At 45.9% G+C, this 13050-nt stretch overlaps 1 long non-coding RNA gene across 15 annotated transcripts in view; it reads left to right on the forward strand.

The window, feature by feature from the left end:
- The window catches only part of LOC120099989 (uncharacterized), a 50321-nt gene extending 37271 nt beyond the window's left edge, over positions 1–13050 (forward strand). For 4 of the 15 annotated variants that reach the window (XR_015652947.1, XR_015652946.1, XR_015652962.1 and 1 more), the window contains exons 4-5: positions 4499–5200; positions 7091–8619. This is a non-coding gene — a long non-coding RNA (uncharacterized LOC120099989). Of the gene's footprint in view, positions 1–4498; positions 5201–5292; positions 5394–7090; positions 9989–10053; positions 11810–12347 lie in introns of those variants that run through there. The other 11 variants (XR_015652960.1, XR_015652952.1, XR_015652951.1 and 8 more) reach the window with 6 other exon arrangements.

Genomic DNA, 13050 nt, shown 5'->3' on the forward strand with positions numbered 1-13050 from the left:
CCTGAAAGATAATCTCAATGTCCCCATGAGCAATAAACAGCAAGTTTCATGGAGCTGTTCCTTAGAGGAGCTGTTCCTTAGAAAAATCTCTTTGCCTGGAGGTCTGCCCTGAAGCAGTCACATGAAAATCACAGGGTCTCTCACTGAATCTGGACTCACCATTTCAGTTAGCAGGGCTGCCTTGCAAGTCCTTGGGATCTGCCCACGCTGGGGTTACAGACTTGCATTGCCATGCCTGGCTTTCAGAATTTGCACAGCAAGCTCTTTATCCACAGAGCCATCTTCCCAGCTTTGAATTCCACCCTCGAGGTTGCTCTTCAGCCCAGAGCTAAGAAGCCCGTGCTCTGAACCCTGATGGGGGTAGGGACACAGTGTTGACAGCAGGTAGGGTGTGGACAGAGGTACCCTAGAGTCAACTCAGAGCTTAATGCATCCTCTCCCCACCCCGACTCTGACTCTGTTTCTGTCTGTGTCTCTCTGTCTCTCAGTGTCTCAGGGTCTCTGTCTCATCGTCTCATCTCTGTCTCTGTATGTGTGTGTGTGTGTGTGTGTGTGTGTGTGTGTGTGTGAGGGGCAGCGCAACTGTGCTTCTGAACACAGGGCTACACCCTGAGATGTTCGGAACACAATATGGCACTGGAAACCACCGAGGCACCCTAAAGATGGAGAACCATTCAAGCCAGAGGGCTGGCACAGCACAGTCTTACAGATAAACGAGATCCTTGGTTGCTTAGTTTACCCCCAATTACACTAGCCCTGCCTTGCACTGCAGTACCCACTGCTCAACCCTGATCCAGGCTCCCATGGGTTGGGGAAATAACTGGATAAGATGATAAAGCAGACATTGGCTCAGCTCGGGCCATCTATTGGTATGTCCGTGACCAAGCTAATTACTTCAAAATATGGATGGACATCAGAGAAAAGGTACTTCAGTAAATAGTGGTGCAGTCATGAGAGATGGAAATGCTTTAGTCCAGACCATTAAATAAGAATGAGGGAGATGGGGGCTGGGGATTTAGCTCAGTGGTAGAGCGCTTCCCTAGGAAGCACAAGGCCCTGGGTTCGATCCCCAGCTCCAAAAAAAAGAACCAAAAAAAAAAAAAAGGAAAAAAAAAAGAATGAGGGAGATGGACAGTTATTGGTGTGGAAGTGTGTCTATGGAATATTGACAAGTGAAGAGCAGCTTACAGTGTGTGTGTGTGTGTGTGTGTGTGTGAGAGAGAGAGAGAGAGAGAGAGAGAGAGAGAGACAGACAGACAGACAGACAGACACAGAGAGAGAGAGGCAGAGAGAGAGATGGACAAAGAAAGAGACCCACACACAGAGAGAAATGTAGATAAAGACACCTACCTATCAATGTACAAAATTATCTAAACCCTCATGAGGGTTTAGATAATTTTTGTCTTCCTCTTATGATTGATGCTTTTAACTTTTTTTTTGATTGAGCCTGCATATGTTACGAGTTACAGTCATTCGAAATTTGTTTTTTTTTTTAATTTTTATTTTGTGTGTCTGGGTGTTTTGTCTGCATGTGTGTATCTTTATATATGTCTGGTGCCGAAGGAGGCCAGGAGCAAGAGTTGAATCCCCTGAAACTTGAGTAGCAGACATGTGTGGGCTGCCATGTGAGTTCTGGGGCTCAGGTTCTCTGCAAAAGCAGCTGGTACTCTTAATCACCGAGCAGCTCTCCAGCCCTTAAATTCCTTTTTAAAAAACGTGTTAATTGACTCGTGTAAGATAGGTTATAAAAATAATCTCGCAACGCTAGGTGTGGCAACTTAAACCCACAACCCCGGCGTTCCTTAGGCAAAGGCAAAATGGCTGCAAGTTTGAGGCCAGACTAGACTACATAATGAGGAATGTCTCCCAACTAAACAAGCAAGCAGGCAAACGAACAAAACAGGTATCAAGGAAACATGTTCACGGTCTAAAACTTGGGAAATTATTCTTAAAAACTGGAAAACCAATAAATAAATAAATAAATAAATAAATAAATAAATAAATAGGGGGTTGGGGATTTGGCTCAGTGGTAGAGTGCTTGCCTAGCAAGCGCAAGGCCCTAGGTTCGGTCCCCAGCTCTGGGAAAAAAAAAAAACCTGGAAAACCAAACCTACATTTTGTACAATTAATATACCCTAAAAAATTAATAAGGATCCCGTCCAGTTCTACACTGAGCCTCACAAGCTGCTCTGTTCACTGAGTTTTAAAGAGAATCCTGTCTAAGCTAAAATTTCTCTGCTTTCCATACCACAGTGTACCAAATGGCTTTTGTAGATGCTAGACACCTGGTTTCTTAGCAGTTTCTAAATGTCATTCTCCCGGTGAAACCGCTCAGGGTAAAGCCGGCTTTTGGCTCCCAAAGAAAAATAGAAACGGAGCTTACAATTCAAAATCACAAGGCGCTGTGTGAGCTTGAATTTAAAACCCTCAGTATACATGTTCCAGCCACTTCAAAGGATAGTCTTTCCCTTCCAACTGCCTCGTGAGAGGTGCCTGTGTTACCGAGTTCATCGTCTGGGGGACTGATTTTTTTTTTAACATCTTCACTAATTGGGCTGGGTGTACATAAATTAGTACAGTTTGCCTAGCGTGCATGAAGTCTGGGTTCTATTCCCAGAACCTCAAAAACAAGTGTGATGGTGCATGCATGTAATCTCAGCACTCTGGGAGGTGGGGCCAGGAAGATCAGGAGATCGAGGTTATCCTCAGCAACATACTGAAATTGAGGTTAGCCTAAGCTATACAAGAGCTTAGCTCAAAAAGAAAACAGCTGAAGAAGTAGCTCAGCAGTTGAGAGGAGCTGCTCTTGCAGAGGACTCAGGCTTGGTTACCAGCAGGCACGAGGCTGCTCACAGCTGCCTATAACTCTTGTTTTAGGGATCTGATGGATCCTCTGACCTTCAGAGAATCCTGGATGCACATAGTATACACACACACACACACATACACATACACACAGACACACACAGACACACACACATACACACACAGACACACTCACGCAGACACACATACACACACAGACACACAGACACACACACACACATACACACATACACACATACACACAGAGACACACACAGACACACACACACACATACACACACAGACACACACAGACAGACAGAGAGAGAGAGAGAGAGGCAGACAGACAGACAGACGACTGACTGACAGACTATGGATATGATAAATGTTGAGAAATGTGAGTTTTAAAACCTCCAGTCACTCCAGTAAAGACTCAGAGACCAGAGAGGAGGTGCGGAGTGAATGAAGATACCCAGAGAGCTTGTAGCACTGATGGTGCATTTGACTATTCTTAAAGTTAACCAAAGGATATGTTGGCAAATTTAACCAACATTGTTCTTTTCTTGAGTTGGTACTCCTATGTAATCGAAGACAGCCTTAAACCCAGCACCCTGAGTCTTGGAGTTACAGACATGCATCCTCCTGAACGGCTCTAAGATACTCTTAAACAACAGGAGTGCTGGAAAGGAACTTCCACTCCAGGCTTCAGGGCTGGGGCTGGGGTGCAGCCAGTGGCTGGGAGCTTGCCTGGCACGCATGAGGCTCTGGACTCCATCATCAGGACTGTGGTAGTCTAGGAGATGTTTGATTTAAGGATAAATCGAGAGGCAAGCTCCAATGGAGAAATAGAAATAGATCTGTCAATTCTGTAAACCACAAAGCAGTGTGAGCAGACGCGTAAGGTGTCTGATAAGAAAGAACAATGGGAAAAGGGCCGGCATCTCGAATTCGCTTTAGTCCTTTTAACCTTTGCTGAGTAGTGATGGGCACCGCTATCCGTGTCGAGGACTCAAAACCACGCAAATACTTAAAAGATGAGAGCTCAGGGGAAGATGAAAACGTAAGCATTTTTCTAAAAGATTAAAAATAAGGGGTTGGGGATTTAGCTCAGTGGTAGAGCGCTTGCCTAGCAAGTGCAAGGCCCTGGGTTCGGTCCCCAGCTCCGAAAAAAAGAAAAAAAAATAAGCACACATATCTATGCTTACTGGACATTTTTAATACATATATATATACACACACAATAACCAAAAATTTACTCACTGATAAAAATTATTTTTCCCTCTAAAATTACTTCATTTTTTTTAGAATGACAAGCAGTGTAGCACATTTTTAAAATTCCTTTAGTTAGTACCTCTAATATTTAATTTAAAGCCCTTGGGAAGCAGAGGCAGGACTCACACTGGACGGGGGCAGAGAAGCTTCACAAGTCATCATCTGACCTCTCTTAGGTGCACCACGACCAATGCACGCTTACTACATCCATAAAATAAATAGTTAATAAATATAAAAATGACTTTCAAGTTTTTCAGGATTGCATGTGTCTAAAGCTTTCGGTGCTCATGTTGTAGCATGCATAATTTTGAAGGGCTGAACGCATTTGAGGGATTTTCGAGCAGGTGAGTTGTGGGTTATTGGCTTTGGGGAGGAACCTCTTATTTCTGTCCTTACAAATCTCTAATTTTTCTTTTTTTAGACAAGGTCTCAAGAAGCCTTCTCAGAGGTCTCAAGAACGCTGTTCTCAGAGTTGCCACACAACTAAGGACGGCTTTGTTCGCTCCACCCTCCTGCCTCCAGCAGCAGGGGGCTGGATTTAACAGGAACATCCCACAGCATGGTCCATGAGGTGCTGGGAGGGCACCAGGGCTTCAGGCATGCATGGCAGCATTCTACCTACTGAGCCTTATCCCTGCCCACTTACGTTTGCACTTAATTTTTAAATTTTACCATGACAGGTCCTGCGCCCGAAAATAAGGAGGGTGTTTTAGGAACTGATTGTATCACTTTAAAAAGCGCATTACATCTCATTAAATGCACAGATGCCTGGCAAGTGACGCAGGGGAAAGTCGCACCGCGATGATTAAGACCCAGAGCCCTCATTCCATTCTTTTCAGTCTTAATTTTTTTATGTAACAAGTAATAGTAGCTTGTATGTATGAGAGGTAAAAATTACTGTTATAGCCAGGTGTACTGGCACACGCTTTTAAACAGAGCACAGAGGAGGAAGAGACAAGCAGATCTCTGTGAGTTTGAAGCAAGCCTGGTCTACACAGCAAGTTTCAGGCCAGCCAGGACTACACAGTGACTCTGTCTTTAAAGATAAACATAAAACCTTTGAAAGGTCATTGTATCCCGGAGGCCTGGTGTATCTTCCTTGAACCTCTACACACTTTCTCAGGTGAAGTGTCTCTAAATTATAAGCAATGATTCAAGTGTTCATTTGGGGGCTGGATTGCAACAAATGGTCACTGTTTAAGCTCTTGTTTCTAGACTTTGGATATTCTGCTGCAAACAAAAATAGAGCAAACAAAGAAACCATGTGGAACAAGTGGCTGACCTTGTAAGGTGGCTCCCACCCTGGGAAAGCTTTGGTACTTTGCTTTCTTTTTTGTACTTTAATCACACAAAATAGTACATATTTAAATATACATTGTAACAAAACAAAATCTGTTTACCTTTGATACAGAGAAATGTAGACACAAAACTGAGTTTGTCATGTAATTATTTTTCCTTATGCTTTTTTGTCTTTTGACTTTTTAAATTGTTTCTAAAAATAGAATATATTTTATTTTGACAACGTCATCTATTCAACACAGCAGTATATCTTGATCTCATCTGTCTTCAGATCCCCCAGAGCCCCTCAGCATGTTACCCACACCCTCCCCTGTTCACATCCTGTTGGATGCTGCCTCATTTTCCTGGCTCGGTCTTAAGCAGATATCAGTAGCTGCGGGGAGCTCATGCATGCAACGGCCGTGTCACGTCCAGAAGATACCGAGTCATAGCACATCGTCGTCTTCCTTCTCCGGCCTTACATCCTTTCCATCCTGCTTTGGCGATGGTCCCTGAATCTTCAGAGAGGGATTTGCTGCATGTCCCGCTTAGGGCTGAACTCCCAATACTGACTTAATCTCCACACTTTGACTCTTAGGGGTCTCTGCCTTGGCCGCTTGCCCACTGCAGAGAGAAGTTTCTTGGGCCAGGGTTGAGGGCAGTACTAATCTATGCATGGAAACATTTAAGTGATAGAAAGGCAGGTTGACAGGGTGTCCATTTAGCAAGACAACGGTAGTAGGCTCTCCCTAGGATTGGCAGTTTCTAACAGTGAAGACACATCTACATACAGTTCCAACAAATGAAGGAGTTTGCCCAACAGAAATGAAGTCTCATATCCTACAGGCTAGAAGAGGGGGTTGGGCCCTTTGAAGCTAGAGCTGCATGTGGCTTGTGAGTCTTCCAGAGTGATGGCTGGGAGTGCCACACAGATCCTCTGGAAGAACAGAAGGTGCTCACAACCACCAAACAATCTCCCCTGGCCCTAACTGTCACTTAAGATGGGCGCATTTTATTGCAGGAATGTTATGTGTCAGCCAAGTTGATTTTGTAATTTTTTTTTAAGGTTTTCCCATGTGGGGCCAACTACGTAATTAAGATGGTTCTAGAGCATGAAATGCAGCCGGGGAGTGGGGAGGGGCGGAGTGAAGCAGTCCACACAGGTTCTGTGCCCATGTTGGCCCCGGGTGCTGTGTGTGTGTGTGTGTGTGTGTGTGTGTGTGTGTGTGTGTGTGTGTGTGTGTGTATGGAGAGAGAGAGAGAGAGAGAGAGAGAGAGAGAGAGAGAGAGAGAGAGAGAGAGATCGGTGGACACAATGCAATTTTCCTATTCATGCGTAGCCTACCTCATTTTTAGCTTGACAGTATGCTGGGTCTTCTCTGTGGCCCCATCTTTCACTCCCCACAGAGCGTTTCATGGAGGCTGTGCCACCCCAATCAACCCATCTCCCCACCAAACTTTAGGATGTTTTCTGTTTTGCACCATTATTAGCACCTCCCCTCCCTAGCACCTGCCTCTCACAAACCTAAAAAGAAAGAAAGATAAAAAAGCTCAGTAAGGAGTGGATTAAGAGTTCCGGGGGACAGGGACTGAGGTGATGGGACAGGGGCAGGTATTGGAGTTCTGTCCCACTGCGTCTATTTTAACAGGATGACATAAGTTTTCTGTGTATCAGAATTCTATCCCACTGAGTTTATTTTGAGAGAATGATGTAAGTTTTATTTTAACATTTCAGTCTTGGAAATATGACATTGGACACGCGGTATGAGTCACATCCTGCTTCAGCAAGCCTTGGCGAGACCTTGCAGAAAACAGCTTTACAATGTGAGGGCCTGTGTACAACTTGCTGTCAGTCATTGCTGGAGATCAGGGGCATGAGGCCCCCAGAAGCACCTCCTACCTTCCACACAGACAGAAAAAGAAAGACTGATGAACAGGTTCCAGTGATTCAAAATTCATTTTTTTAAGAATCCTAGATAAATTGGGTAGAGATAAGTGTTACTGCATGGGACTCGGGTACGGATTTTTATGGTACAACGGCAGAATTGACTTCTACCGGTGTCTGTGTAGCCATCAAATCCCACGGTATTGACTGGTCTTGTTGCCTGACTAATAGCTGAACCGGCAAAAGGGCATTGTTTGGACAACATATCCTCTGGGCTGTGTTTCAGCTCTCAGAACTCTAAGAAAGCAGTTTGTGCTCAGGTATGCATGACCAGTGTCTCCCAGGAGAAGCCATCTTTTAAAATGACTCTAGAGAAGACAGGCCTCTTACTGAAGAAAGACCAGGGACTAATGGCTCCTCAGCGGGCAGTGGAGTTGGCTGTGGACATTTTGGGAAGGAGCTCTTCCCAGAACCTTCAGTGTGAGTGTTTGTGGTAGAAGTCTATCTGCTCACTTACAACCACGATGCAGTGCCCCTGGATGCCTTTCATGGCCCCTTCTCAGGTTACAAACTTCCTGGACCTGTAGCAGCCTCAGGGAAGCCAGGCACAGCAAACTAGAAGGGTGCTTACCCATGCCAGCACCACCCTGGTACAAGGACTGGCACATATATCTGTCACCCACTCCATGGTCAACTCAGGCAACTTAGTGAGAGTCTGTCTCCAAAAACATAAAATTTAAAAACTTGAGGAAAGGCTGAGCTTAGAGCTCAGTGACAGGGCGCTACCCTGGCATGTGTGGGGGCATGGGTCCACTCTTAGCATTGCAAGACAAATGGTCATCTATAGATTGATTGGCCTCTGGATTGCCAGTTTGAGGCCTTAGAGAGGGAAAAGTCTATACTGTGGACTCATGTCTCAGCTATGGCCTGTGAGACTCTCTCAGCATCAGTGATCTTGTCTCCAAGGTTTAGCAAAGTCCTGGAATTTGCCAGCAATCCTTGGCCTCAGTCACTCCTCTAGAGAGAGAGGAGAGGGTTTTGTGTCCTTAGGTCAGTCCTTAGGACACTGCGTCGTCTCTCCTGGTTGGGCATCTTGGTAATGGTTTCTGTTGATGCTGGGGTCAAGTTGGGTCTAGTAGATCTGAAGCCCCTATGGCAGCTCCATCCCTCAGTCACTCCTGGAAGTGAGGGCTGGGCCACTGGGGTTGTGTACCAATGAGCACTCTCCTCATGAGTGCTTAAGATGTTCTCAAAGGTCCCTGTGTAGGTCCCCATCCCCCAAGGAAGCCTCTCAGACCTGAGTTACACTGCACCTACATACAGATCCAGATCCTGGGGAGGTTGCTGAGATGGTGACGATAAAATTGTTGCAGACACTTAAAGCTTTGCTTTTTGGTTTTTGTGTGGGTGCTGTCCTGGTGGAGGAACATCAGATGTCCTTGAATGGGTGGATTAGAGGGGTCCATTGTCTTGCCCCACCCCCTGAGCGGGAAGAGAGGCTGACAGTAGTAAGAGAGGAAGTCTTAGACTCAGTCTGGGCTGGGTTTGAATCTTCCTGGGGCTAAAAACTATGACTGCCACTAAGGTTTGTTCCATGAGCACATGAGGGATAGGAAGAATGGGGAGCCCTCAAACATGAGCAGGTGACATATTTACAAAACCGTGCAGAATGTGGCAGCAGAGGAGTGGCTCTCATTCCGTATGAATGTGGTACAAAAGCCATTTCTCAGCTGGCCATGATAGCGCAGGCCTGCCATCCCAGCACTTTGTAGGCCATGAGTTAGAGTTAGCCTGGCCCACATAGTGAGCGCTATCCTCCTCCCCCTCCCCGTTTCTCTCTGCCTTAGCGACAGTAGCTTATGAGTCTCACTCTGCTCCTTTGAAGCCTCACTTCTAATTACTTTTAATTAGTTCATCTTGCTTGATTAAAAAGCGATGAACTTGGGGACCTTCCCGTTCAGATGTATTACTCACAGCTCTGGCTGGGCCTGAGTGCCTATAGCCTGGAGAAGGACACCCAGGGGTGATGTCAGGGAACTTCAAATTAAGAAGGAGGTAGGAGGGGGTCGGGGTGGGGGAGATGGTGACACTGGGTTCTTGTTTTAAATTGGGGCAGGAATGAAGGAAGGCAGTGACACTCATCTGTGACATTTGAAAAACCTTTGTGGGACACAGATGTTCAGGTAGAAGGGTAGCCTATTTATAGAAACCCATGTCAAAGGAAGAAGCAAGCCTGCTTCTCAAACAAAGAGAGACAATTAACCTAAGACCTTCCCTGGCTGTGCGTACAGTGGGAGAGATACCTTGGAGGTCACTCGGGCCAGATGATGCTGGGCAGCCCCACGTGGAGGCTAGTCTAGTTCTCTTTCCCATCCCTTCCTTGAGGGTGATGAGGGTGCCTCCGGGCTGTGCGTGGACATTTTTCTGAGCAGTCTTTGGAGTAAGCTGGCTATTGGCTCACGCTCAGCTGTCACTGAGTTTGGTCATCAGTGTGCTTCTCTGCTCCGACCACCAGAATTAGCACCTTTGTGTCTCCGTTGGTCCTTGAAGAGCAGTGTCCTTACAGTGCAGTTAGGAAGGTGGGTGGCAGGCTGAAGGCCTTTCACCTGCACATGTAGGTGATCGGGCACAGCTACTGTGGAGCAGACCCTCAGCCTGCCTCACCTTACCAGAGACTCTGCTGTGATGGGGGGAAATCTCCTAAGTCCAGACCGTGCACTAGTGTTTCATAAAGATCTCTTTTCTTTCATTGATTAGGTAATTTATTTACTTTACCTACTAACCAAAGCTTACCTTCTCCTCTCATTTCCCAGTCCAACCCTCCACTCCCACCCATCCAAAAAAAGAAAACAACACGCCTTCAGAAAGCCGCTCAGGGTGTTCAGACTGAGCAGAGACTGTCCCCACTACTGCCGCAAAGAGGCTTTTGTTTGTTTGTGTTTGTTTTTGTTTTTGTTTTTAAAGATCTCTTGGTCTTGGGGTCAGCTGAGGACTTAGCACCCCATCTCATCTATCCAAAATAAGCAAAAAAAAAAAAGAGACATAGTAGACATTCATAGAGCAATAGGTTGTTTTGTAAAAGACATTCCGACAGATGCTGGGAACAGGAACAGAAAGAAAACAAAGCCACCACGAAAACTCCACCCCAGGAACCGTGGTGCCCCCAGCACCCAGACCTTGTTTTCTATTCTTTGCTAGCAAAAGAAATCAGGCCTCCCTGGAGAAATGGTCAATTCTAAAGTTGGAACATCTTTCGGTTGTTCTGTCGTAGTAAAATACACGTAACATAAAACTTGCCATCCAATAGACAGAGCTTCATGCTGCAGCCCAGGCTTGCTGGGAGCATGGTATGAAGGTGTTTGCACCCACCGATCTCCAGAGAAACCAGGAATGTCAAGCACACAGGAAAGATGAAAAAACCTGCTCTTCATTCAGAAAGCTGGGAATTGGAAGTGATCAATAGCCTGGTGACCTTTGCTATCTGTTGGGCCAGGCCATATCAAGCTTCTACAACCAGGACCAGAGGTGGCTAATATCTCACAGGACCCCTACCCTGTCTGCATGACTGAGACCAGGCCAGACCCTTAGGCTCCTAAGCTAGCACAGACAGCCTATCTCTAGAACCCATCTTCTTGGAAGAAATGGCGTTACCCTGAGTCGAGTTTCAGTGAAATTAGGCTTTCTTGTATCGCACCAGGAAACATTATTTTCCAAATTATACTGGGCTTAAATATACTGGGAATAGATGCCTGATACCAGGCTATTTAGAAGTCTTGACTGAGGATGATGAGGTCAATCTGACTGAGTTTTCATTCTCAGCTCTTCAAGGTTTGCATCTCTGCCTGACATCTGTAGAGACCACTCACAGGCTGGCCTCAGACTTGTTTATCCTCCTGCCTCAGCTTCCCAAGTGCTGGCAGTACAACCAAGTACAACAAGCCTGGTCAAAATTTAGCTTCGTAAAATATAATTTTTTTTAAACACTTACTTATTTTGTGTTGGGGGCAGGCTTGTGTTGTGGTGCGTGTGTGGAGGTCAGAGAAAGTTAGAGCCACCATCTAGGCTCTGAAGATCCAATTCAGGTGTTCAGGCTTGGCAGCAAGACCCTTTACTCTCTGAGCCATCTTACCCCCAAGTCGTAAACCTTGCTAAGTGTGTCGTTCAGTGATACTAAATTTGCTGGCAATCACCTGCCTCCATCACCACCACTCATTTTCACAACTGCAGAACTGAAACCATAGTGTTAATCAGCTCCTCCCACCCCCCATAGCCAACCCTGGACCCTCTCTCTCTCTCTGTTGGTTATCTTAAGGTTCCCTAAGACACTTACTTTTCCCTGTCTCATCCATTTCTCCTACAATGATGTAGTATGTGTTTGAATCCCCTTCCCTTTGAAAGCCAGAAGCATTTTGTAGGGCCTGAGCATCAAGCATTCACAAAACTGTCTGGAACACGTGTCGGCAATAACCCGAGTCTTTGTGCAGAAGCTCTGCTCGTGGAATAGAATCTCCACTGTGGGCTGTGAACAACAGCTGGTTCCTTCCAGAATATTCCAAACAAGCAGGACTGGTAAGCTTTAGCTTCACCGTGGAAAAAGCTGACAGAGCAGCTTCAGACAGGCACACAAGGTCAACAACTGTCATGGTGACTGACTGTGTGTGTCAGTCTAGGTTTTGGACCCAGACTCTTGGTGAAGGGGTTGGAGAAAAGATCAGACTGATTGCTATTGGCTTCTCCATTCTCAAGTGCTGGGTTATAGGCTTGTTCTCCTGTGCCTGGCTGCTATTCTTTTAACTGTGATAAATTCATGTTGCTTGTTGTAAGTAGTTCATAACAGGAAAGCGAGCCCAGGGTGTAGGGAAATTTTCCGTGCCATCTATGAATGTCTTAAAATAATTTTTTTAAAAAGTTGTTTTAAAAGGAAATATGGCCTGAGGCAGATGGAGAGAAAGCTGCGCTGGCGGGCAGAAGGGAGCAGAGCCAGCTGGAGCCAGGAGTCAGGGCAAACTTTGGAAGCTCAGTTTTCTTGGTTATGGTGTGTGTGGGAGGAAGATGGGGGCTGCCCCTTGTCTCCTGGAGCTGATGATTTTCCCCGCTTCCTCCCCAGCTCCGCATCTATTCCTGGGATATGTGCTAACCCTGAGATTCACACCCTGAACTTCCAGGACCCCAGGAATGTGGGACTCAGAGGCCAGTTCTGCTGGAGTCAGTGCCACAGCAAGGATGCTTAGAGGATGACTTTCCCAAGGACACCATTGCTGTCGTCTAGGTGCCTGGACTTTACATGGAACTGGTGCTAACAACACATGCTGAGTGCTCCTGAAATGAAGTTCTAGAACCCACAGCCATTGGACAGGACTCTAGTGGCAAAGCAATGCCCTCCATGTTTGCTTGTCTATTTTTGAGGCAGGGTTTTCTGCCAACCAGGCTGGCCTTGAGCTCATTATATAGTTATGTATGATCCTGAACTTGTCATTCTCCTGCCTCAGCCTCCCGAGTGTTGGGATAACTGGTGTGTTTCCTAAAAGCTAGAATATGTCTTTACAGACTCCAGCATGGATTCAGGGCGTAAAACTTGGCCCTGCTTGCATCCTGTTACTTGACCTGTAGAGATCACCTTTTTGTGCCTGTCTATGTCTTCCTAGCAAAGGAAACCCCTCGTTGCATGGCTGCCTCTCTCAGGCTCCTCCGATAGGAAGCTGCCTTTCAGTCTTCGTATTTTGTCTTTCAAGAAACACATGTCATATGCTTTGTAAAATGTCAAAGAGCCCATTGAAAATAAATTTATTTTTATGTTATTTTCTACAAAA

This window comes from Rattus norvegicus, chromosome 1 (genome assembly GCF_021556685.1).
Source record: "Rattus norvegicus strain SHRSP/BbbUtx chromosome 1, alternate assembly SHRSP_T2T, whole genome shotgun sequence".
Lineage (NCBI taxonomy): Eukaryota > Metazoa > Chordata > Mammalia > Rodentia > Muridae > Rattus > Rattus norvegicus.